This window comes from Balearica regulorum, chromosome 5 (assembly GCF_011004875.1).
Source record: "Balearica regulorum gibbericeps isolate bBalReg1 chromosome 5, bBalReg1.pri, whole genome shotgun sequence".
Classification (NCBI taxonomy): domain Eukaryota; kingdom Metazoa; phylum Chordata; class Aves; order Gruiformes; family Gruidae; genus Balearica; species Balearica regulorum.
The window spans coordinates 12017959-12044391 of NC_046188.1; the positions used below are offsets into that span (position 1 = coordinate 12017959).

Below are 26433 nucleotides of genomic sequence, written 5' to 3' on the forward strand. Positions count from 1 at the left end.
CCGGAATTACCTTTCCCTTAGTTCCCTGGTACTTTTGGCAAGTCCAAATAGTTCTTCAAGGTTTGTTGGTCAAACTAACAATTTATCAGTTATGCTTCTACTTCTTGACAATCACATCTTAATTAGTACATTGTTTGGATAAACATTAACTAACACAGGGGTAGGACTATACAACGGTTGTTCTTAGCAGCAATAGTCTTGGTTACATTTGATTTTGCTGTAACAGTACCCCTTAATTACAGCTGTTTGGTTACTGCAGGGGTCTCCCAGACCCTGGCACTGCTGACCCAGTCAGGGAAGCTGCGAGTCCACCAGTGTTGGCAAGCAGCACGGCTGCTGCACTGGCCCCCTGTCCTATGGGCAGGGCAGCAGCCCAGCCCACCCCAAACTCACCCCCTTCCCTGGGCACAGCGCTCCAGCATTGTTTTGCTCTTCATCCTGGACTCAATACATACATATTTTCCAATGGGAATATACTTTGCTGTGCCAAGAGGGAGGGAAGTAATGGGAAAGTTTCGTTTTTGGCAAAACAGCAACTTCATGAGAAATTTCAGGAAATGTGAAAATATTGATTTTTGTCTCCAGTTGTCAATTTTCAAAATAATTTTTTTTTTTTCCTTTTAGTCAGGTTTTTCTTTTCCACTCCCTACTTTCTTCACCACCTTCCCTCAACTTTTCCCCCATCTGCTTGCCAGGGAAAGTACAATGTTTAGATATTCTTTCTAAATCTTCCTTTTTCCACTGTCTAACCTTTCAAAATGTCAGTTTGGAGAAGTTAAAGAATGGGGGGGGAAACAACACCAAAAACCTGTGAAACTAAAAATGCTGATTTTTCTAGGACATGTATGGAGCCATTCTTGTGCAGAGATTCAAGTAGAAGAGTCCTAGTTAAGAAAAAAAAACCACATTAATGTCATACAATGGCCAAGAGGAAGCAATGAGGAAGAAGGGAAAGCAATGCAAAAGCTTCCAAGGGTTTTGGAAAATATTAATTAAAAGGCAGGGAAGGGGAGATTTTCTGCTCTGACATGGCAATGCATAAACACATTCACAATTAGAAAAAGGTGGATATTCTCCCCTCTCTCCCCCCTTTTTTTCCTTGACGGGGTTCATCTGGCAGGCTATATCTCCTCAGTTTGGTTCTGCTTCCCATGGGGGTACCTGTGATGGAGAGAGAGGTCTTGGGCATACTCTCCCTTTCTCTCCCATCTCTGTAGGACTAAATACATAATTTTCATGCCACAGCAGCATTAAGGGTTTTCACTGGCCATACCACAGTATGAAGTTTTCAGGGTTTTGGTTTTTTACTGTTTTATGCAAAAAGAGCCAAGAAAGAACTGATTACAAAAGTACAAGGAATAGACTCTTCTATAAATTTCAAAAACAGCACTATTACTTTTGGAGAAGGCACAAAGTGTTACTAAGGGCAGGACTGCTGACTGGAGTCCAGCTGGCCAACCTGTCATCCCGAAGAGTAACAAGGCTGTTAATCTCATCCACCAGATAATCCTGCTCCCTGCTGAAAGCAGTAATTAAGGGCCACATTTTCAGCAGCCCTACAAAAATAGGCTTTTTTGACTGGACAAATTACGGCATACATAGATAGTGCTATGGCACCAATGCTGATTTTCCATGAGCAGACACATGCACTCAGAGGCACTGAGTGTTTATTCTGGGAGACCTGCTGGAAATGTGGCCGGAGCTGCCTGTGTACCCTGCGCTAAAGGTTGCAGCTGTACGTACAACCCACGCTCCTGCAGGAAGAACTCACCACACTGCCCGTGCTGCAAGGATGACTGTAGGGGTGGCAGAATTTCAGGGCCACCCCTTGTCACCTTGAAACACAAGTTAGACTTTGCAAAGTCCCAGTTTGCACCAGTGCAGTGTGGTGGGATGGGCTGCACTGTGGTAGGTCCCAGTATCTAATGATGGTGTCTCTGAGAAGTATTTCTCCATGTCCCCGTGCTCTCTACCATTCCACAGGCTCAGGTAGAAGCTATTTATGGGTTATTTTTCTTCCTTTTCCTTCCTTACTTGCTGTTTAGAGGACATCTTAACTAGAAACATTTTCTGGTTAAAAATATAAAATGAATGTGAATGGAGACGCTACATCCCAAGCTTCCTTGAAATCTGCACCAGTTTGGATCAAGGCCTGTCTATGCTCCTAAAACCCAGCAAACCAAGGAGCCCCATCCTCCTGATGGAGGGAAATTCCTGCCTTGTTTTGCAAAATGGGAAGCAAGGAGGCAGCTCCTTGCATGCGGGGGTGAGGATGGGAGAGGGAGGGGAACATCTCGGGTATTTTATCCTAACTCAGCCAGCTTCTTTGAAGGTCTCGTTTTGCTCAGATGGGAGTGCATAAATGTGATGGCTTTTCTCTTTGTGCCCTGCAAGTGCCAAGGTGCAGAGGTGCATGTTTGGGCCTCTGAATGGTGTTTTGCACAGAGCCACCTCCTGACTCAGCCCATGGCCCCAAACATTGGTCCCCATGTGAGCTCTGTGGTAACCCCTGCGGTCCATCATCCTTCACTTTGATCCAGTATTCCCTGGATAGGTGCTCCCTAAGAAGTTTTTAGTCTTATTTCTCAACCACTATTTGTCTTAATGTTGGCTCTTTACATATCAATCACTTCATGGGTGGTAGGTCCTGTTGAACACTTCAGTGCTCTTACGTGGAGCTCTTCTGTGCAGTGGTAGCACAAGAGTAAATGGCTCCAGAGTGCCCTGGCACTGCTCCGGTGGCTCTGTGCAGCAGGGAAGGCACACCGGGTTTTATGATGTCTGAGCAAGCTGTTTGTTGTAGACTGGCTACTGCATTTTATAAGTCTATTTGTACTTTCATCTTCAGCCCTTTCCTCAGTACCAAATGAAGACATCAGGGAAAGCTTATTGCACCAAAGCTTTCACAATTCACAGGAAAAATGTTCTATATAGAGACAGATAAAAGGTGATAACAACTAATCCTACTTGGCCAAATCTTGCTGTTACTACACTGCTGTAAATCACAGTCCAGCCGTTGGTTCTTGAGAGGCCTCTTCAGTTTCTTGCCACTTGAAATGACTGCCTACCCTGGTCGGATTTGTTTGTCCTCCAGTGCTTAATCAAGTACTTGGTTAAGTTGCTTTAGCAACCTCTCTAACATCTTGCCTCCACAGAGGCCATGGCTGAGAGCACATAGTCTTTGCTGTTGATCTCTCTTGGCTTCAGCATCCAGGTCATGACTAAACCCTCTGGATTTCTTCTCCTGTGACCTCTCTACAAAAGGGTGCATCCAGGCGTGCTAGGACCAAAGCTTCTGCCCAGACATACGTTCTTTTGTGTTTTGCTCCTTGCAAGCCCCCTTCTGCTTGATCTGGACAATGGTCTGTGGCCCTGCCCTGATCCATTCGTGCTGCTGCTGCAGAGATCACCGTCCTCACCATTGCTTTGAGTAGGGCACTCCCTTGGCATCCTTCTCATGCCTCACTCTTCTCTGTGCCACTGCATCTGACCTGCCTGGCTTCCCTTGTGAGGTCCTTCATAGCTCTCAAGGGAGAAAAGCGGGTCCCCTTTCTTTTTCAAGGGCTACATCACTGATGCTGACCTCTGTGGCCTTCTCAAAAAACCATGACCTGGCATATCCATGAGTTATCCCTTCTCGCCCTCTCATTTGTGATAAACACCCATAAAGAGACATCTTCCTCTTTTCGGGTTCTCCTGCAAACAGTGGACAGTGGGATCCAGGATACTACAGTAATGCTGTTGAACTACAATAGTACAGAAAATATAAATAGGAAGACAAGTCTATTTTCTGGCAGTTTTAGAAGTGGGGATTGTTTCTGTGGTGGATTGCCACAGTTTGGAAGGAACTGTCTTTCAAGAAAAATGGCCTTTCTTTCCTTCTGCTGATTTCTGTCTGCCCTAAACATTTTCTGTATTTTCTGTGTGATTCTGTAAGAACAGTTTGCTGCTCTCCAGCCTGATAAAATGTATAGCTGGAAAATCTTACACAAATGGAAGCAGTCAGGTTAGTCTGTTCCACTGTTAAGTAGAATAATTTTATTCCATTTTTATGCCATTTTATCCATATATTTAATAGTTCCTTTCTACAGAATGTGTTCGGGTGCCTTTCATACCCTTTTTCCCACTATCCTGACATCCAGGCATATACGTGCTACATTGGCTCTTGCCGAGTCAGGTGTGACTGCCCTGACTTCCCTGAGGAGCCTTGCTACTAGGACAATGATTTCACATGCCAGAAGGCTCCAGTGGAGATTATTTGTTTTCATTCTCTGTCCATTCCTCCCACTACATTTGCTGACTCTAACATAGCAACATCTTAGATTTATGCTTTTACTTTAGGTATGATTTCATTTTGTTGTCTTTATTCCCATTACCTAGCCCACCTTCTCTGTTATTTTCAGCATCAATGTTCTCACTCAAGCAAACCATTCGCTTGGTTTTGGGGAGATACCTCAGTTACCTTTAATCTACCATGCTCTCACCACATAACAGAACAGCTCTGTCCTTATTGTCCTTTTTTTTAATGTACCTGAATGACCTCTGTATTATTATTTCCTGTCCAATGTTTAACTCAGCCTGATTCTTGGCAGTCCTGAGTGGTTTCTGAGCCATGACAGTCAGAAATATCATCACCAGTTGCACTTACTTTCCAGGCTGCTGCTGGGGCAGGAGGCCCTCCCATAGCGATATGACTCTTTCAGCATGTCTCTGCCTGGTATCATTACAGCAATATTTGTCTATGACCAGATCAGTTTGCAGTAGGGGCCCAACACAGTTGTGGTAGACCATCATTCCTTAAAATAATATGACTCCGCCAGTTTTTACTCTGTTGCGTATTCTGTCTCCTTATTTCTCTAGTCTTTCACAGCATGGCCAGAATCTATACCTTCACCTCCTGTAGTTTCACCATTGCATCTCCAGGACTGTGTTGCAGTCAGAACCTCTGTTTCTCCACACCCTGCAACCAGGAAATTTTAACTCTGTATTCATAGATTTCTATCAAAAGACGTCTTGCACACAAGACATCTGTTTCTTCCCACGCTCTCCTAAGCTCAGCCTTGGCTGTGACTGAACACCAGAAGAGGTTGCTCAGGGAGGTTGTGGTGTCTCCATCCTTGGAGATATTCAAAACCTGACTGGGCACAGCCCTGCACAACCTGCTTTCAGTGACCCTGCCCCGCAGAGGGGGTTGGACAGATGGTCTCCAGAGGTCCCTGCCAGCCTCACCCATTCTGTGAGTGGCTTCAGAAACCCCTGTGCACTGTCTCTAGCCAGCTCCCTGTGAAAACGCTTCCCTTGGCTGGGGCTATCGCCTGCTGAAGGCATGCTGCCGGCGCTGCGGCTGTTCCGCTGGCTTGTCAGACAGTGAAGATCACAAGCTCTGGGATCCAAGGTGATTTCCACTACCTTTTCTCAAAAAGACTGATGAGGTTTATGATGACTGTCAATAAACTGCACTTATTTCAGAGTCATTGGAAATGACCTGGTGATTTTTTTTTTTCATGTCCCTGTTAGAAGTGTTTTCTTTTCCATTTCTAGGTAAGCAAGAAAAAACATGACTCCCCCAACTCTGTTTTCAGATTTGGCATAATCAAGTTAATTACTGACATTCTTTTTGATACTCCGTAATTTCAGCCTAAAGACATGTTGAACTCAACAGCTCTAAATACACAGATATAATGGAAAAGCTGATCCATTCTCAGACCGAAGTGAAGGTGTGGTGGCAAAATAAAACTTTAAATATGCTGCTTCATTTAACTATCTCAGCAGCCATCTGTTTACCATGTGGAAAATCATTTGTAAGGTTTCTTAAAGGTTTGCCCATTGTTTTGGTCAAGTTTCTCCTTCTTTTCTTGCTGAATGAGAATCTCATTCTCTCACCTCTCAATCTGATGGAGCTGGAGACTTGGAATAGTACTTGCACAGTAATTGCACAAGATAGATAGCATTTACTGAGTAACCTGAAGCACAGAGCTGTAAGTGACTGCAGACATCTCTATCGACTGCTATTAATTGGCACACCTGTTGCACAGGCCTGTTGGTACCATGGGATGTAACAGTAAAAGATGAAATCATGATAATTGCAATCTTCCCGCAAGCTATCATTTAATTTCCATTTTAATTAATTTCTATGAGTCTTGTAGTTACGAAATATTGAAGCAATTAAAGGCGTGAAGGTAGGAACATGCCAGTGTCAATTAAGGACAGTGAGTCAAAGAGGAGAGTTTGGTTCGAGACAAAGTTCATATGAAAAAATAATGGTTTGTTATTTATAGTTCTGTCTATGTGACATTTTCTAAGTTCTTTGGAAATTTGAATAGAATGAGACATAGTTTTAGAGTCTTAGCCATTTTGAAAGATCACTAGTTTCCTTAGTTTTCAAATGGGGAAACTGAAGCAGGGAGAGTTTGAACATCAGTTTCCTGAGCTCAGTGAGAAAATCTGCAGCGGAGCTGGGAATCAAATCCTGAGCTGTTGAACAATCCAGGTAAGTATCTTCCTTACAAGAGGAACCTTCCAAATGGCACACAAAAAGGAATTATGAGACATGTGTGTGTTTTTGTGAGTAGGGTGATGCCTTCGTTACATGAATCTCGTAACCTGGCATTTGGCTACCCAACCATTTGATGTTCTCAAAAAATGGCTGTTACTAATGAGAGTGTTACCTAGTCTTGTGATTTTCATATCTATTGTTTTCTTGAAACCCCAGTCCCTAGATGCAGAAGCTTCACTTCTGTTTAAATGAAAAAGAAGTTTCCAGCTATCAGAGTTGTATAAAATATAAAGCACTGCTCCTAACTGCACAGAAACCAAACCATCAAATTAAAAAGAACTTGAATGTATTTTTGAATCAAACCCAGTGTACCATACCTCAAGTTTTTTAAGCCACCTCCATGACTCTGAAGGACAGATTTGGGACTTTCGGTGTTGCTGATGTGGCATATCAGACAGGAATGAGCCTGGAGGCATTGAGCTGCTCCGAGCAGTGGTGGTTGCACCATCAGTGCATCACCTGGAAGATGCTGAGAAGTGGCTGCCTAGGAGGGGTGGGCAGCAATGCTGATTTACCTCTTTGGACTATATATCAGTGCAGGTTTGAGTGCCAAACTGGGGAAAGAAGGGACATAGGTTTGCTGTCATGAGAAATGCAAATGTCTGAGAATTAGGTGGTTTCAAAGCAGCAGCTAACACAGGTAACTGCTTACACTGGTGAAGGGGATCAGCTACCAGCAGGTATCAGGCTAAACCTGTGCTGAGGTGCAGCAGAGATATGTCAGATGATTGAAGTTTTTTTCACAGGGAGTTGTCTGGTCCTATGTTATATTCCTACAAAGCCTATGAGGGATGACACAGAGCAGAAAGCTTTCTGTTTGCTTGGTGTGGGCAGGGATGGCCGCATCACCTTGGAGATGATGGAGAGAGAGAGAGCTGGTCCACAGAAAGGGCTGGTCTCTGTGCAGGGAGACACAGCTGCTGGGCTGGGGAAACCTGGAGAGGAAAACCATCTTTGCAGCAGCAGTCTGAATTGCAAACACTATTTACTTTTATTCTGACTCATTTTGATTCTTCTCTGTGCGAAAGGGTTCTTTGTACTCTTCTGCTCACAAAACCTGAATTTTAAATGGTTTATTTGGAGAGCTCAGTATGGGAAAAAGGCCTGGGAGGGTCCCTTGAAAGTTCCTGTGACTCAAAGCTGGGCTGCCATGAGAGACACTGGCACCAGCAAGGACAGGTCTTCTCTAGGTGGCCAAGAGCCCTGTGAACAGCCAGACTGCAAGGCCTCTTCTGCCACCGGCACGGAAGTGCTCGGGGCTCTCGGGTGTCCTGTGTGTGCTTGCTTAGGCACAGCATCAGCCCCTCAGGGGAGGCAGGATGTTCATGCTCTCATGGGGGGCCTTGCAGAGCCATTGGTGTAGGAGCTAATCCACTTTTTCTGGTTTTCCTCACTGCAGTGTGCCTGCAGAGAGCACGTCTCCATCCTTACCCCCCTGCTCCTTGTCCTGGACAGGCTGCAGGTTGCTTGACCGGTGTTTGCTCTCTGCCTCCTCCCAGGGATGCTCTCCCACTGCCTGGATGGGGCTGCTCTTGCTGCTGTGGACTGCCAGTTACTCAGTGTTTTCACACTATTATAACCGGAGAGATGTGGGATCCTGGATCAGTCCTGGGCTGGGGAGAGGCTGTTCTTTACCTTCATGCCACTGGGGTGCAGAAAGCTGCTAAAAACAGGCGATTCCTGGCTAGCGAGGAATGGGTACAGGCGTGAGCTTCCTGAGGGGTTTCAGGTTGTGTCCCACAGCTGGCTGCTGCACCGGAAAACAGGGACCATGGTGGCTCCCAGCACTTGGGGACACATGCGTGAGGGGACCGTGAGGAGCAGCCAGAGAGACACTTATCTTTGTTTTGGAGGGAAGTGGCTGGGTGGAAAAAAGAAAAAAAGAGAGATGGGACAAAAACCAACCAGGAGAGCAAGGTCTGTGGGCCAAATGTGCCGCAGCTGCCAATGTCATCAACGTCAGGCCTGGCGGTGGGGCGGGAGCCACCCTTTCCAAACACGGCAGAGGACGTTGGATGCTCTCCCAGAAGCAGCGCTGCAAACCCACCCAGATCGTTCCCAGCACAGGCAAAGAGAAATATTATTCTCACATTTTAAAAATAAAGAGTTGATAAGATACACAGAAAACAGTGACAGCTCAGCTCTACTCCTGCTCCCATGGCATCCGGGGTGTCACCCTGCTTTGGGAACAGGGACACAGATGCTGGGTATGGCAGTGCAGGTGCCCAGGGAATGAAGGGACGCTCTCTGCCTGGCGGCAGCGTGCCCAAGGAACTGGCAGGAGAGGGAAAGCAGAGCGGGATGCACGGGGCTCTTGAATCCTCCATCTGCAGAAACAGAGCTGCAGCTCGGCCTCGCAGAAGTACCCATCAGCTGTGAGCTGCCTGGCTCGCTGTTTCGACATAGGTCTATGCGCAGCTGCTCTTGTTAACGAAGCACCCGTTTTTGGTATTGCTCATGTCCTTAACCCCTTTTCCATGCAGACAGCCCCAGGCCACTGCTGCAAGGGAGGAAGCTGACGTCCCAAGTCAAACTGGACACAGGGCCTGTGAGCGTCTGCTGGCACGACTCCCCAGTTCCCCCCTGGATTTTAAGCCACACAAAGCTGTGTACAGGCAGGCCCTGAGCTGCAGGAGGTGTTTGCAGCCTTTCCTCCTCTGCCCCCGCTCCCATGCCGTCCTGCCTGTCACCTTCCTTGGATCCTCCATCTTCCAAGCTCCAGGCGCTGCGAACACTGACACTCAAATCTAACACTGCAGATCATTAACATGGGAGACCAGTTTAGTGAGGAGTGGAAAAAATTTTATTAATATACTTTTCATGGTGAAATTATACTTCTCCTCTATAGGCTGAGCAATGAAAGAGAACAGCTATGTCAGTAGTCCATAACGGGAGGGAAAAAAGAGTTGTGTTTGTTTCTAAGAGCCATATTGGCTCTTAGAAAAGGTTTAAAGGCTTTGTTTGAAGCTGTGTGTGGCTCGAGCAGTAAAGTATTGGAGGAGGGCAGGTGTGGCAGGGTGCTCAGAGCACCCCCCAGCCACTGTAAGCCACACGTAAAAATGAGCAGCAGGAGAGTCCTAAAGGTGAGACCAAAGTGAAGATCAGAGCTCAGATGCCAACCAAGATTCCCCATTTGGGACTTGTGGAATGCAAAATGTGCTCACCTATGTTGCTGATAAAATGCTGCTTGTGGGGGAAGAGGAGCAGATCAGGGCAGATGTCACTAAAGGAGGAAAGACAAATGTATGAGGAACTTTCATGCAGTATGTTTATCGTTGTGCTGGCCAGAAGGTGCTGGACCATATGTACCAGAGCAGAGGTGAAGAGCAGTGGCTCCTTGGTCCTGCAGGGACTGCAGCCTGCAGAAGAGACCTTCAACTGATTTGTCTAAACATCCCCTTCAACTGATTTGTGTAAGCTGAGGAGGATTTTGAAAAGAACCAAATCTTTTTTTTTTCTTCTTTCAGATTTTTCAGCTCCTTATTTACCCATTTTTTTCCCCTGAACACTTACCCTTGCCGTAGATCTTCCTTGTTTATTTACTTCTCCTTCAATCCCAGGGTGATAAGAATTGCTTACATTAGAGTTCAGGTTGTTTATCCTCTGCTTTCTTTAGCAGACAAAGCCTTAGAAACACTTTTGTAGGTAAAATACTGAAGCTACACATTTTAAGTATGTTGGCAGGTGATACTGAAAGTTTTATTCTGAAATTTAGAGATATCAAATTTTAAAATGACGTCTTTCTGTCATCTAAATGAATGTTTTTCCATGTAATGCCCAAGGTGATTATGCCAGAGAGGGTAGAGAGAAAATATTTCTGTGTTCTTTTCAGTTTTCTTGGAAATCCCTTAAGACCCCTGATGTCACAAGTTTTGCATGTAGTTTTCTTTGTATCTTATGTAGTGAGCCTCTTTGTTCCCCTTCATTTTAAACATCTACTTGAAGATGAGATAGATCTTCCTCTACAAACATCTGCTTTTCTCCATTGACTACAAAGAGAACAGCTTGGTGTGTGCAAATTGTTGAAGTTAATGCAGGGGACCTGCCTGCCCGCCCGGACACTTGCCCTCTCTGGGCTCCTCTTTACCTGCTTTCCAAGAGCTAGCTCCATATCTCAACCATCAGTTTTACCAAAGGCACTAAAGGGAGGGTGACTCTGCTTTGCTGTGTGTGTTTTGGAGCCATCTCTCTTAGGAAAAAATCACTATGTTTGAATGTGCTTGGAGATAATAAAGCCTGAGACCTTCAGTAAACTATTTCTGTCCCTCCCTAGGCAGTTGCTGAAGGCAAAGCTCGCCTCGGTTTGTTATTTCCAGCCCGTTGATGCCTGAGCAGCAGATCTGGCAGCAGCCTTTCTTCCCAGCTGCTGGTGCACTGCACGGCCACCTGTGAGTGCTGCTGGTTCCAGCTCAGCCAGTGGCCAGGTACTGCATGTCACCATGGGTCAGGGAGTAAGCAAACAAAGTATGCAGAGAGAAAGCCCTCCCTGACCACAGTTAGGTCTGAAAACTTTTGTGTTTGTGTGTCCTTTATATTTCAGTCCTGCCATCGGCACGATTTCATGCAGCTCCTTGGAGGTCCTGAGTTATTTATTCTGGTAGTTAAGCTGCTCGCTGCTCCTCCAGGCAAATCTGCACCATTTCTCCACGGGCTGGGAGAAAGGCAGGAGCCCTTCAGAGCAGAATGGCAGAAACGAAGAAGATCGTCAAAGATGGCACTTGATTAGGAACCTCCTTCATGCCCTATCCTCTGCATTTGATGTGGGCAATCAGGAGAAAGTGTTGCCAAGGCTACAAGATCTTGTCAGTCTGCCTTCCAGGTCCTCTGTGGTTTCCCTCTTTCCTCCCTAATTTTGCCCAGACTTTCTGTTTAAATACCATCTGCTTCAGCTGCAATTTGCACAAGTGTCCCAAAGGGCTTTGCTCTTGATTCTCCGGTAATCTGTCCTTTGTATGCTAACCCTCTACGAGATGGTCTTGTTACAGAGAAAATATACTTGTCTTTCTTTGAAGAATGATGAAATAAGGATATGAAGCAACAAAAGACAAGCAGGTCAAATCTGAGATCAATGCTGCCTGAGCCAGATCCTGCTGCAGATAATTCCTGAACAAACTTGTGATCAGAGCAGTAAAGCAAGAATTTGTCATAACCGCTGAAAGGGTTAATGGAAGATCCAGTCTGTAATGAAGTATCTATCTGCTGCACATTCCTGCTCGTATTCTGCAAGCAAAATACCTACTGGTGTCAGCAGGGGTGTCAGGCAGGGAGTAACGACTTTGCCATGGTGATCCACAGCACCAATGTGAATCAACCCAGGTTTAAAACTGGCTGAGTTTCAAAGGTTATATGCTGATCCCTTTCTGCTCTCACCCTCTTTCCCCAAGTTTTGTCTCTTCTACATAAAAACAAATTTGAGGTAGGTTAGTGGGGTTGTTGCTGGCGAGGAACGTCCCTTAAACAACCAGTCTGATCCCAACACCATTAGAAATTAATTTTAAAGTAGGACTAGTCCCTTCCCAGCAGGTTCATGGTAAGGTATTTTTCAGTGTCTGACCAGTACCTGTGCACTTCTTGCAGTGTTACAGAGCAGTAAGTATTATCCAAATCAGTAGAATTTATTAATATTTTCAGGTTCCTACTTTTTGCTGTTTCTTTTGTACTGTACAGCACATTTAGGAATACATCATCTTTGGAAAGGCCCATTGACATTCTGCTACAAGCTGTCCTGCTAATGCTACCTGTTATTCAAGCTGCATGCCTGATGCTTCCGATTATAAGAGCCTTTTTTCCCTTTTGTTCAGTTCTCAGCCTTTTGCTGTTTGGGCTGAAATGTAACATTAAGAGCATTCGGACTGAGCCAGGTAATTTGATATTTACTGTATATGTAAAAAATGTTAACCTAAAATAACTGTTTCTGAGAATAAAGCATAAAAAAGCATATTGTTTTGCCCATTTTATGAAATGATTGCAGGAGTAATTTGAAATTTGATGGATGTGTTGTATCAAGGCCACTTTTCTCTGTGAAAATTACCCTAAAAGGAGCTAAATGTGTGAACCTTCAAAATAATCACAGTTTGCACAGGAAAGGATTGCAGGAATTTCACAGCTGAATTCCTCAAGAGTCTCTCCTTTCCACGAGCTCTGTGCACTGCAGGGAAGGTTGCCCTGAAACTGTTAAAGCAGTGTTGCACTCTCAGTTCCCCACAACCACTTCTGAACATCACCAGAGCTCTGGGTCCAGCCTGTGTTGGCTGGAACTTCCCTTAAGATCCAGCATTAGCAGACGTTTTTCTTCTAACATGGCCAGCAAAGATATTTTTGCTTGATGTTGTGTTTTGTATCACTTTGTATCCTGCAAACCAAGCAGTGTGCCTTGTGGCAAGTCAGGGAAGGGTGGTCAGGGAAAAGTTGGAGCTGTTTCTCACAAGGTTTCTCTTCTGAGTGTGGCTCGGTCAGCCCAACAGGGTCTTCCCTACCTCTTGGACTTGCTCACTGGTTCCCTTCCATGGGACAAGGCAGGAACAGACCGCTGGACAAGGAGCACATCTCCCCTTTTCTCTGGCTATTGCCTGAACTTGCTCCTGATGTCCCTGATCAAGGGAGGATCTTAAACCATAGGGGAAAGAGAAGAGTTGGAAGGTTGGTCGTATAGGAAGAAATTAGTTGTAGGGATCAGGGCTTCATGGACCTCAGCTTTGATAAACATTTAACACACTTTGCCTCTTCAGGGGTGTTAGATGTTTATCAGTCCTTTGGCCAGCAAAGTCCTGAGCTGACGGAGAAGTGCAAACTGGGGAGGAAAAGGGGGCACATGGGTCAGAAAGCTGGACACCCTGTCCAAGTGGAACTGGGAATGATCTCCTGGCTCCCATCTGGCATCCAGGTCCAGGTCTGCCTCCGTGCATGGAGGAGGAAACAACTCAAAAGATATTTACAGTTGTGACTACCTCTGGGTCACCCAAAACAGTCACAGAAATGGGGCAGGTGGTGGCATGCTCTTACAGACCTCTTGTCTCCTGGAAGACCAGACAATCTTCCCAGGTGGAGCTGTCATCTCTCTCCCTTTCAGCATGCGACCCAGGAGGACTGAAAGCAAACGGGACTGGACCCAAGCTCACCAGGAGTCAAATGGAAGAGATGAGTGGAGGGTGGTTGGCTCTGCACATTGAGAGCAAAGGCATTTCTACGCTAGCAGATTCGCTGGGTGTGCTGAAAGGTCAGCAATATTTCAAGTCAACTAGCCAATAGCTATTTTTGGCTCCATTTTGCAAGCACCACATCAGAAACAAAGAGTTATTTTGGTCCATCAGGATCGCTCTGATAACTTGGCTCAGTACAATGTTGAATAATCAAACCCCACCGGAATAATAGCACTGTTTTATAATCCCTTATTATCAGATATATAGGGGCACACAGTGGTGGGGGTGTGGAAGGGAGAGCTTAAATCTCTTAACGAGTAAAAAGGAATATTTATATGATTCATATCATCTGAGTCCACATATTGCAATGATTTGGAGTATTGTGTCGGTGTGCATAGAGGTGTGGATTTTTAAACAAGGCAGTACTTGTCCCAACAGGAGAAAATAGCAATAGCTATTGTCCTCCAGCGCTTTTTAGCAATGCCAGTGCACAATGTGGTTGGTGTGACAAGGAGCAGCTGAGGTGCCTGCAGAGCCCCACGCCTACACACACTGTCACCATGGCTTCCTCCATATCTGTGTTGTGGAAACACCTCCTTTGCCCATGAAAAGCCTGGTGGAAGTGGAGCGTATTGATTTGTGAGTCACTGGTAGCACTGCTACAGCAACAACCATGAAGAGAAAGTCTCAGCTTTGACCTTCTATGGTTTATGTCACACAGGACCCAACTAGGACCAGAGTTTCCTTCTGCTAAACGCGGTATGGACTCAGAAAAGACAGCCCTTTCCCAAAGACACTGAAAATGTCCCTGGAGAAGACAGATAAAGGTAAGAGAAAGATAGTCTTATAGCGTCCAGTTTATGGCTGGAGAGGTTAAGCACAGAGACCATCTGCTCCACACTTATCACATCCAGTGTATTTTTTTAAAAAAATGCCATTTAGATGTCAAAGAACCACCTGTATTTTCTAACATGGTCTTCATGGCAGGTGATCACCACATGGAAAAAATCTGCTCCAGAGTGTCCAGATGGTAGCAGTGAGAAACTGACCTCTAGGAACATAGAGGAGCTGTTCCTGTGAGAGCTGGACACTTTGGAGCTGCGTTCCTCTGATTACCTGTGAATGGTGTCAGGGAGGATGGTGTTGGAGTGAGTCACTAAGCCAAGACATCCTGAGCACCAGTCCTGGGTGAATGGTTCATCTTTTTATTAAGCCCACCTTTCCAACCCTCAGAAGGCTAACGGGAGATCTCCTTTCTGTCTTGTCTTGTCTAATTACCAGTGGTGGTTACGGAGAAGAGGCGAACTCTTCTCAGGTGTCCACAGTGAAAGGGCAGAAAGTAGCAGCCACATATTGCAGCAAGGGATAGGACATATGAAAAAAAAACTTCTCCAAGAGGGTGGTCAAGCAGGAGAGCAGGAGCCCAGAGAGGACATGATGATTCAATCCTTGAAGGTGTTCAAGATTCAGTAAGATACAGCCATGAGCAGCCTGGTCTACCACCCAAGGTAGTCATGCTTTGAGCAGGGGTTGGACCAAATAAGGTGTATAGATCCCTCCCAGTTTAAATTATTCCACAATTTTTCTGAGTTTAAAAAGGTTGCTGTCATGCTACCCATCCTGTCTGAGTGGCTCAGTGTTTTCCCCAGGAGGCAGCATCAGGACGAAGCCATCACTTTCAGACCCAGGGGCTCAGCTGTCTGGTGCACACAGTGAGATGTGAGGAAGCCTCAGGAGTTTTCACATCTGCCTAGGGGATTTGACCACGTTTCCCGCCTCAGAGGTGATTGCTCTGTAAAGCACTAGGGAGTTGTGAGGCTGCAGTTTATTTTCAACTCTTCAGAAAGCAAAACACCTACTGCACTTTGCATGCAATGTCAAACAGCTGTTCATCTAAGAAGGGAAGAGAAAGACCCTGTAGGCTACTGCTTAGGGAGATAAGTGTGAATTAAAAGATATTTTGGAGTGAGGATTCGTTAGAGCAAGGGTTGAAATCCTGGACTCTCAATTTCCTTGTCCCCAGATCTCCCCAGACACCAGCCCCTGAGCTGTGCTCATTCCAGCTGACCTGCTGGAGGGGAGGCCCTGAAATGCCTTTCCCTGATGGCTGGGGCTACCCCTCTGTTGTGCTGGGAGGAGGGGAAGGCTGGTGTGGCCCCAAGAAGGCTCCTGGCTGCCAGCGCTGAGCAGAGGCAAACACCCCTCGACGCCGGTGTGTTAATCACTGGGAGAGGTGGAACGTGAACCACCCCCTTCCTCAGGATTTCATGCAGCCTAACTTGGGCTTCCCTCTGAGTATCGGCTGGCTGTAATGAGTCCTGTTTCCCAGGGACTACATCTTCCCATGTGCCTCCCAGGGAGCCTCCTGGCTCCTTTGGTGATTCTACCGGTTTGCAGGATGCACAGGAGTCTGGCCCTGGAGCTGATGTCCTTGTGTGGCTTTAGCCCAGAGGGACCCAGCAACCAGCCCAGCATCACAGAGCAGGCTTGAAAAGGTGGGGAAATGTGGGCTTCTGCGGTAGTATCATTGACTTAGGGTTTATTGCTCACTAGATCATGTTTTCTCCCATTTCCAGCACCCAGAGTCATGAGACTCTCAGAGAATCTCAATTTGGGGGTTTTCTAAAGGATGTTCTCAGCCCTTTGTGCTGCAGAGAAATGACTGAAAACACAGTACCTCTCCTCTTCCCCTGCTGCAAAAAAGCAATTAGGGAGCTCAGATCCACTTGTTTTACATCTTTTAATTTTAAGCCAGTTGTAGCACTTTTGACCACCTGGAGTTGACAATCCTACAGCCCAGAGGTCCTTGTGCCTAGACCACCCACCCATTGCAAATATCTGCACAGATACATGTCTCTTCAATTTGTAATGTATTTTGCAAAAGCTGTTTCAATTTCTTGAAACAGGCACTTGATACCTTGAACATTCACATTCCGAAGCAATGGGCTCTTTTGGAGTATTCATGTGCTTTTTGTCTGTGTGATGGAGAGGCTGCTGTCACTCGGTCAGAAGGAAGATAATATATGCAGTTGCATATTTGGGTTGCTCATCTTCTGGAGTGTTGAACAGACTTCCTAAATGATGCCTTAGTCCTTTGTTCAACTTTCAAAATGAATATCCCAGAGAGGTCTGCATTTTCTGGCTCAGAAAGACTTTCAAGCACAATGAATCAAAAAGGGGATGATTTTTGAAGCACTTGTATGGGAAATTTATGGCTTTGCTTCTTCCAGGATGAAAAACCTTATGTAGGCTATAAATTTACTTAGAGGTTTGCCTTTAAAACTCAGCTTGTGACTTCTCATGGGAAACAGAGGACGGGTAGGTATAAATCAACCTGTGCTAAATGGAATGGCTAAGACTTCAGAAAGAGAAATCTGGTCCAAAGGACCTGTTCTAGTTGTGGAGTTGAGCTGAGCTCGAACCCAGTGTTATCATTTCACTCTTCTGTGCACACAAGACCCTCTGGCGTGAGTTTGGTGGCACTTGAGCCAGGTGAGCTGCTGTGAGTAGGAGTAGAGTCAACTTGCAGAGAGGAAGCAGGCTAAAATACCCTGCTTGGAGCACTCCAATAATTTTGCTCCTGTGCCAAGAAAAATAGAGAGGTTTTCCCAGTACTGACCAGGGGAAAGAGCAGGATAAGGTGGTCTGAGGCAGCACAAGAGGCTGGTTACCCCATGACTCACACCCAGCCTCGGCTACCCCACAGCCAGTGATGGTAGCTGATGTGAAAGCAAATCCTGAACTGTTCTGCTGGGAGAGAGAACAAAAAAAAAAAAATTAAACTGCTATGGACAAACAATCCCATGTTTATTCCTGATTAGTTTACATTGAAACATGGCTGCTGACAGGTTATTTTGGTATAAAGGGCAAGATTTCATTGTGTGTCCCCCGTTCTGCTGCCTACTCTGCCTGGGCGGAGTTTCACTGAAATTGGCTGGAGCCCTTCTGCATGCAGCAAATGGTAGGATTAGCAGCGATGTTTTGCAAATATCCCTCTTACTCAAATAACCTATTAACTAAAATGCTCCATTGAGCTGCAATCACTAATAGGGTTGTTTTAGTTTATAGTTTCTATGGTGAATAGTGTGTTTCTGGAAGCTGGGCTAGGTATTTTTTTCCTCCACTTGGAAACATTGTGTTGAAGAAAGTGGAGATTGTTATATGTTTTGAAACACATTCTTCTGAAAAAAAATGAAATCCCTTTTGCACATTTGATAATAAAAATTCACTTGCATGATGCTACAGGCTGGGGGCTAAATTGCATGGCTGGTTGATTGTTCAGCAAGATACGGAGTTGCCACAAAACCCGATGCAAGTTCAGAAAACAACTGGGCATTGCTCGAGTTTGCAGCTCTGGTGAATCACCATAGAGCAGAGGGACAGAGAGCTCGTGGCATCGTGCAGGGTGCTGGGTGGTGCTGGGACTGAACAGCACATGAAGCAAATCTCAGCATTAAGGCACAGGAGCAGGTCCCATCATAGCTCTGATGAAAGGTTTGCTGTCTGTCCCTCTCTGCTGTAGTCCGGAGCAATGGCTCACGCCAACCCCAGAGGGGTCCCAGGGCCGTCACAAGCATCTGCCGATGACTCTGGTGGTGGGTGACTGCCATTGTGTCAGCCCCATTGGCAGATGGGGATGAGGAGAAGGCAGAGCAGAAAGGTGTTAGGTACAAGTGGCTGCGAAAGGGCAACAATTCGGTTTGTAGGTGTTGGTTTGGTAGCACTTGGGGAGGGCTGAGCACCGGTACCTGCTCAGGGCAAGCGGCAAGGTTACTGCCAGCAGCAGGGTTTGGCTGACCATGTCTACAGCTGCAGGTTTGGCTCCTCAGCTCTCTCTTGGCTGTTTGCATCCAACAGAGGCAGCTGCGTCCTGGAGAGGAGAGATGGGTGTGTAGCAACATCAGGCGACTGCTGATAGGAATGTAGAATATTTGAGCTATTTTGCTTTTTTGTGTGTAAAGCTCAGCATCAGCACCAGAAAGGCAACACGAAAGAAATGTCAAAAAGGAGAAGAGTCAAGAACTGAAGAGTAACAGCTTCTGGTAACTACGTGCACGTTTCCACCCATTAGTTTGAAGATGTAATCCCTAAATCTTGCCAGCCTCACAGTATGTTTTATGCAAACTGTTACTGTCTCCAGGAGCTGCAAGTAAAAACACTGTTGTTATACTCATGTTCTTATATCACGTATGATGATTCTTGTCCAATTTGCTAAGCAGCAGTGTTCAGTGTCACATTGTGTAGGCATTAGAAGTATTATTTGGTAGTCATTTTTAATTTTAAACATTTCTGAAATGCTAGGCGTATACATTTCTGCTTTTAAGTTTGGGGTGAAAAGGGAAAAAAATGAGAAGATGTCACTGCTTTTAACTGGCGTATCATCTCATTGCCATGGTCTTAGTGGGGAACGCTTAACAACTGCTCAGCAACCTTCCTCCTGCCCTGAGAAAAGGCAGCCAAAATCTGTCTGTTGGGGACATTGTCTCTTGAACCAGACCCCACCGATGTGAAAGTTTGTGAATCCCACAGGTGTACATGACTGTGGATGTCAGATGTAAAAATGCAGAGTGCTTTACTGAGGAAAGATAGATACTCCCAGGAGAGTAAAGTTGGAGGGGTTGAAAATTTGGGGACTGAACATATAAATCTCTTTGTGTGACTTCAGCTCAGATAGATGAAGTGGCTATGCCTAGGTTTGTGGTGCAACAAGAATCAGAACGGAGGTCTAGAGACCCCTACAACCTGGCAAATGACACTTCTCCCCCCTGGTTAATCCATCTTCTTCTGAATCATTTATGGATGTTTTGAGGCTGCTTACGAAGTTCAGAGGCATTAGGCTGGAGAAGAAAGTGCAGAGAGGCGTTGTGTGTGCTGTCAGCCCCCCGGCGGTGTGTCCATCTGCTCTCGTGCACTAACGAAGACCTGCTGCGTGATGCCTTTCAGGAAGCTCCAATCTTCAGGGCCTTTTGCATTTATCTTTAATATGCTCTTTGTGTGATTGTCATGTAGGAATTCAAAGACAGAAAATAAGCTGCTTAGCAAAGATGGGGCATATTAGCTGACTTCTACTCCAGGCTGTGGGACAAATCTACCAGACTCTGGTGCAGAAGAGACCAGCTTCAGCTAATGTGCCCTTTTGCAAAATTTTTCCAAACAGGAGAGGGAAACACATCAGCTCCGTGAGAGATCCCATTCTGCGTTTTCACTCCTTCCTTTGTTTGAGCTACCTTGTCTCTCCAAGAAGATGCAGCTCATGAGGAAAGTTCCCAGTGAAGGCCCAGCAAAGCTGCTGGGAAATGCACACCAGATGAACAGGGCCACAACCACTTAAAAAGTAAGCCTCAATAACAGGCCAAATGCCCAAATTCAGTGTATTATCCATCTAGAAGCAGGTCCACAAAGTCAAAGGAATTACTTCTGTACATACCTGATCTCAGAGAAACATTGGGTTGAAGGTTCATGAACTCAACTTCACCAGACCTAGCCTAGCAGCATGGACACAGCTGGGGTTGGTTTACGCCTTTGTGATAAAAGTTGAATATCTGGGTTAGCTGTTTTCATATTAGACATCGGGGATTCCTGCTCTTTCATGTGTATTGGGTCCAGAGCATTTTGCTCTGAGTTGGTAGCGAACGATTACTCAGAGGGGATGGTGTCATTCAAGGTTAAAAAATAAATCCACAAAGAGAAGATCTAGCTTAACTATGGGATAATTCAGTGTACAGAGTGTTATGTATTCCTGGTAGCCTGTAAAAAGACCAGCATAAACAAGTTTTCTGAGTTGGTCCTGACATATAAAGTCCTGGTAAAATTCAACTTGTGAATTCTAGTCATGGTCTTAAAGTTTATTAAAATGCACTGAAAGGGAAGGTGACATTGTAAAACAGAATATATAATGGTGCCGTGTAAAGCCTGAAATATCAAAATGAGTATCTTAAGCACAGGGCTAATCACAGTAAATTTGGAGTGGAAATCAGCTCTTCCAGTTTCTTCTGAAATCTTTCTCTGGAACAGAGCCTGATGGTCACTCTAGGAATGTTTAGTATTTGTTTGACATCATATGCTCTGTGCCAGTATGTCTCATTCAATTTGTGTGTTTAACTTGTGTAAATTAACTACTCTGTAGTGGTATAGTACTTACAACCCTACCTACTGCGATGCATCGCCTATAGCATATGTTGCTACAGAAGCTCTGTTGTTGATGAACACGCCAGGCGTGAACACGTTGTGGCGATAGCTGTATTCTGCTCTGGTCCAAAGCATGGGCCTCATCCTGCTATCTGCAGTCATGCTTCTGCTAAGAGCTCACATCCTCTTGTGTTCAAGGCACAAAAAAGTGTTGCCTGTGGAATTTTCCTTCTAAGTAAGAATAGTTCCATGAGCGGGAAGATTTTGTTAAAATGTAGCAGCATCTGGTTCTCATTTTGGGAATCAGTCATTTATCCAATTTTCTAAGCCCGAGGCACAAGAGGTCAAATGACTTCAGGCACTGAGTTGGTGGATCAGGTTGATTCACATCTCAAGATACTCTTAGTTCTCTCCTTTTGCCAATAGATGTTACAAACCAATAAAAAAGATGGTTTTCAGCATTAATGCAGTATTGCCTGTCTTTTCTCCTGTAACTATGCACACCCATATATTGACTCTGTAAGATCATAGCACGGTGTTTTCCCAAGCTTGTATATGTTTTCTGATTAGATATGTGTGCTGGATTTAGCCAAATCCCCACTTAAGTGCTATACTCTATGTATCTAAGTCATTTGCACAACAATTTTTATTGTAAATCTGGAATAACAAGCACAGGTCTTGGCAGAGTTCTGTACAGCAGAAACACTTTATGTCTTCATTTAAATGCATGTGAGCTTTTCTGGAGAGGGAAAAAAAAAAAAAAAAAGAGAACAAATTAGTTAATTTGTCTATGGTTTTCCTGGCAACTCAAGAGTAACCAGGAAAGATAACTGGAGAGACTCAGAGCTGTTGCTTTTACTCTACTTTTAGGCAAACGTGTTGGGCAGCTCTTGGACCATTTCACCTGACTCCTTTGATCTCAGCCCACTCTCAGTTTGGCCCCGAGCACTTGCAGTGGGGAATGGAGCAAAAACCTGCAGATTTTGTCCTTGCCAGAGCCAGCTCGCCCACCCAGCTGGGTTCTGCCGGCAGCCCCCTCCCCGGGCAGGCTGCAGGGAGGAGCATGGCTGGTGGCAGCAGGGAGAGGGGTGATATGCCAAAAGCTGCCCCAAAGTGGGGCAGGTGCAGCCCAAGCAGGGTATGGACAGGCACCTCTGTGTGGGTACAGGCACCGCAAGCATCTCCTGCTGGCTTCCTCCTGCCGCAGGGGACCTCCTGCTCACAGTCCCGAGTCCGCTGCCATAGGTGCGGTGCAGGTATTTCCAATACAAAGCAACCAAAAGGCAGTTTCTATTCTAAAGAGTTTAAAATCGAATCACTCGGAAAGAAAGCTTTGGCTTGGTTACATCAGCGGTTTTCATGACCGGAGCCAGATGCTGGGTTGTGACAAAATCACCTATTGCGAAAACAAGGTAATTACACGTCTGGGTTATTTGTGAGTCGAATCAGTTCTTTCCTATTTGCTGAAATGAAATGCAAGCACCTAAGCAATGTGGTTTGCTGTGTTGTTCAAACAGTGAAGCACCTCCAGCAGCACTGCTACTCAAACACCCTGTGGCTCGGCATGGTGAGAAGGGCACGTATTGCTGTTAGAAACCAGAAAAACTTTGATGAATGCAATAAAATCTGTACTGACTCAGAAAGCTGGACTTGCTTTGGACAGCGTCTTAGTGTGATAAGCACCATCTCTTGCTCTGCTTATTTCAATATTTTACTGAGCACTTCTATAAAGCAGGGGGTTTAAAATATTTTGATTTATTCCTTTTTTTCTTCCCCTTGGTACCCAAACTCATCCCTCAGCTGAAGTGGACCAAAAGCAATGCTGGCAAATTTAGAGGATTTTTATCAGTGGATCTGCAAGCAGGGTTTGTACCCACATGTCAAAACTTTATATTATTTTAACAGCTTCTTTTTCTCAGAATGCATATGAAAATCGTACAGATGATTTCTAGCAGGACAGTGGCTCATGCTGAGCCAGCAAATAATTTTCTAGTCTTATTTTGAATCACTCTTGGAACAAGTCTTAGCTCTGCATGTACAAACTAGGCCAAAAAAAAAAAAAAAGGGTGGGGAAAAAGACACAAGGCCCTTTGTCCTCTCTGGAATTTGTTTAAAACCTCAGGGATGAATAAGGCACTTTATTTAACCCAGCCTGGCTATAAATAGGAAGCAGCACCTTAGCCTCTATGTGAACTAAGGAATTCAGATGTTTCTCCTTCAGTTACGATCACACTTGAGAGGCACAGCTTCAGTTTGAGATGTCGCCCTACGCTAAAGGGTCATTAAAGGTAACTGAGGGCACCGGGTTTGGTCCAAAGAAAGACCTTGAGCTAGAAGGAAGGTGCTGGGGCCAGCAGAAGTCAAATGGCTGTTTTGCCTTGGCTTGGTGTTTTCTGGTTGTGCTTTAAGCACCAAGTCCTCCTAGTATTTAGCATCCCAAACCCCTTCTTCATCTTTTTTCTTCTTCCTACTGGAGCAAAATTAGTTTCAATGCGGTGGGAGTGACTGTTCATCCTTGTGGTACCTAGAGGGCTTCATGGTGGAAAAGGCTCCAGGAGCTGCTTTTCCCTCTCTGCAAAGACCCTTCATGAGTGGGGTTAGCTCCTGTTCCCCTGAGGGATGCCATCCCAGCACCTCCGGGCCGCACCACTGGGCCAAATTAACCAAAACCAGGATGGACAGGAACACCTGAGATTTAGAGAAACCTTCTGCAGCAGGTCCCAGCCCTTGGGCTCGTTAGGAGGGGGAGGATGAGCCACCCCAGCTTCGGAACAGGAGGGCTGGTGGCTGGACATGGCCATTAAGAATTAAAAAGCCAACCATGCTGCTTCCACAGCCAGTGCACTCCACAGCTGCACATAGACCATTTTTGTGTCCAATTCACTTTGTTCAGCCTCAGTTGTAAATTTTTTGAGAAAAAAGCTAGTTGCTTCCCCACACACACCCGAGCTAGGGGTTAAAGACCAGTACCAGTGAAATAACACCTGAGTTGTTGTTTTTCATCTCATGTTCAGTTAATTTTGTTCTACCACTGTGTTTTCAGTTGCAGGTCTATATTTGCAGGACTTCACCAGCCTGAAGAGCTAATCCAGGAGGACATACAGGGCTGCCAAGGGAAGGCTGGATTGATGAGATAGGTGCCTGTGCCTTTTCTTCCTGCTCAAATCATCATCAGTGAATAGATAACAGCAACAATAAATTATTCTTAGCTTTCCAGCATTGTGGTTTCTGGAGCCTTCCCCAGCTGTGGGTCTGGCTGTACGTCCCAGCAGCATCCCAGTCCCAGGGGTTTTCATGGCTTCATCGCCTACTGAATAGCAATACGTGGGGTACAGTTGTCAGCGGTATGGAGGACACGTGGGTATGTGACAATATCCAACCTATGTTTCATAAATTAAATGACTAATTCATAAAGAGAATTTGTCACACTCCAGGAGCCATGCCGGAGCTGAATGCCAGCTTGATTGCAAACATCCATTTAATGGCTGGACTCACTGCAATCACAGGCATTTTAAACAGATTTCCTTTGGTGTGTGGGCACGAATCGTCAGGCAGCATGAAAAGATCCTTGTCCTTTGTAGGGTAAGGTCCGGGGTCTGAAAGCTGAGCATGAGTAGAACAGCTACCGGTCTGTGTCCCCACATCCCTGGAGGTCCATGCTCCTTCACTCCTGCCCACCGTCCCAGCTGGGCTCAGGGATGGCCTCAGGCAGGGAAGGGTAGGTGTGAAGTTTTTGGACTGTTCCTGGCAGGAATCTTGAAGAAAATGGAGGAAAATATTTTATCAGCGTTCTTAGAGGAAAATTGCAACTTTTTAATGTTTCAAGTTTATTTTTTTCAATGATTTTTTTTTTTTTTTTAAAGAGACAAAACCAGAAACTTTGTTCAAATCCTAGTTTTCCAGAACTGAGTGAATTTAAACTTTGGAAGTTACTGTCTCTGAAGTGAAAGCCACAATGTGTTTTCAAAGAGAAAGGAAATATGGGTGCCCTGCTCTAATTCGGGGTGCAAGAAGTGCGTATGAGTAACAGCTTTTATAACCTGAATGTGAGGCATGTGCTGTTAGTTATGGGAGTCATGGCTCCCTGGAGCTGCCAGGGATCACCTTTCTCTACAAAAGAATTCACACAAATATTGGATTTGGAAAGAAAAAAAGATGGTAAAAACACAAATCGAGATTTATTTGATTTAGACGTGACATTTCTCAGTTTAACGTCATAAAAGCCAGTTTCCATCTCTTACTAGTGGTTTAAATAAATAAAGGCCAATTCCTCTGAAAATGTTATTTTTCTCCTTTAGATAGGAGTTTTAAGGAGAATACATCTAAAAGAAAAAAACTACTAAGTAGATGTCTGATTAAAGATAAATGAAAATATGTCATAATATGTCAATGGGATAACTTTAAATGAACCTGAGGATCCAGTGGATTTGAAATTTAAATGTTAGGAGCAAAACAACAGTGTTCCCATGCTCATCCTGTATAACTGGTTACAGATAAACTCCCCCTGCCCTCAGACTCAATGAAAAAGACCAGCCAGGATTCAGCACCCATCTCACAGCGACATAAAATCGGCACCAGTTGAAATTGCATCCCCTGGAACTGTCAGGTAGCACCTGTTGCATCCTTACATGGCTGAACACCACACACCATGCAGGAAAACCCCAGAAGGAAGGAATGGCTCCTCAGGAGGTGAGAAGGAAGCAGTGTCAGCCCCTCCACCACCCTGTCCCCAGGGTAACGTATGCCTGGACATCAGATTTTTCCATGCCCAGTGCATGGAAACTCCAGTACTGAGTGACATTAAGCATCAGGTTTGCAAGCGCTGCAGTGCCAAAGCTGGGCTCATTGCTTCCAGCCTGGGATTCAGAGAATTTCCCTAACCATGCCACCACTGCCCACCAGCACAGCCCTGCAGCAGCTGGGGAGAATCTGGCTTTGACCCCAAGTGAAGGTTTTTGCCATGCTGATATACCCATGTCAGTAAGAAGCAGCTGCTTTTGAACTGGGAAAGTAAGAGGGAGTCTCACCCTCCAGTTATCCGATCCTTTGCTTTTTGGTAACTTGACATTTTGGGGAAAAAATTGGTCGTTCAGTGGCAGACTGTCTCTGCCTCTCATCTTCTCTGCCACATGACCCTGCTCTCCTTGCATGGGGTATAGGTTTCTAGTAATGTGAGTTCCTGCTGGGCTCCACAATAACCTCTCCAGAAAATGTTAAAAATGTGCATTGCATTAAAAGGTGAACGAGGATGAGCCAGCTGGCTCGCTGCTAGCACAGCACACAAGGCAGGGTACCACCCAGGGTGAAGGGGCTGCGCCAAGCAGAGCAGCAAGAAAATCCCAAGACAGAAGCAGTGAGCATTGAGCTGCCTGGGTCTAGGAAGGGCTCAAAGGAAAGAGACAGGGACAGCAACTGCCATTGATGTAAATCTGAATTTATCTGTGTAGGAGCATGTGGGATGGAGGGCCAGCGCGACTATTTGCATGCCGTGAGACAAAGGCAGGCTTAGAGCAGGCTTCATTCCCTGTATTAGGGCTAGGACAGGAGCTGCACACCACCACAAGTAACCCTCTGCATTTTTAAACCAAGACACTGTGGGTACACAACTTC

General features: G+C 45.5%; 1 long non-coding RNA gene across 1 annotated transcript; it reads left to right on the forward strand.

Annotated features, from left to right (window-relative positions):
• The first annotated feature begins 12353 nt into the window (after positions 1–12353).
• LOC142601902 (uncharacterized) lies at positions 12354–14524 on the forward strand. Its single transcript, XR_012835475.1, has 3 exons — positions 12354–12417; positions 13626–13772; positions 14417–14524. It is a non-coding gene; the product is annotated as an uncharacterized LOC142601902 (long non-coding RNA).
• The last annotated feature ends 11909 nt before the right edge of the window (positions 14525–26433 follow it).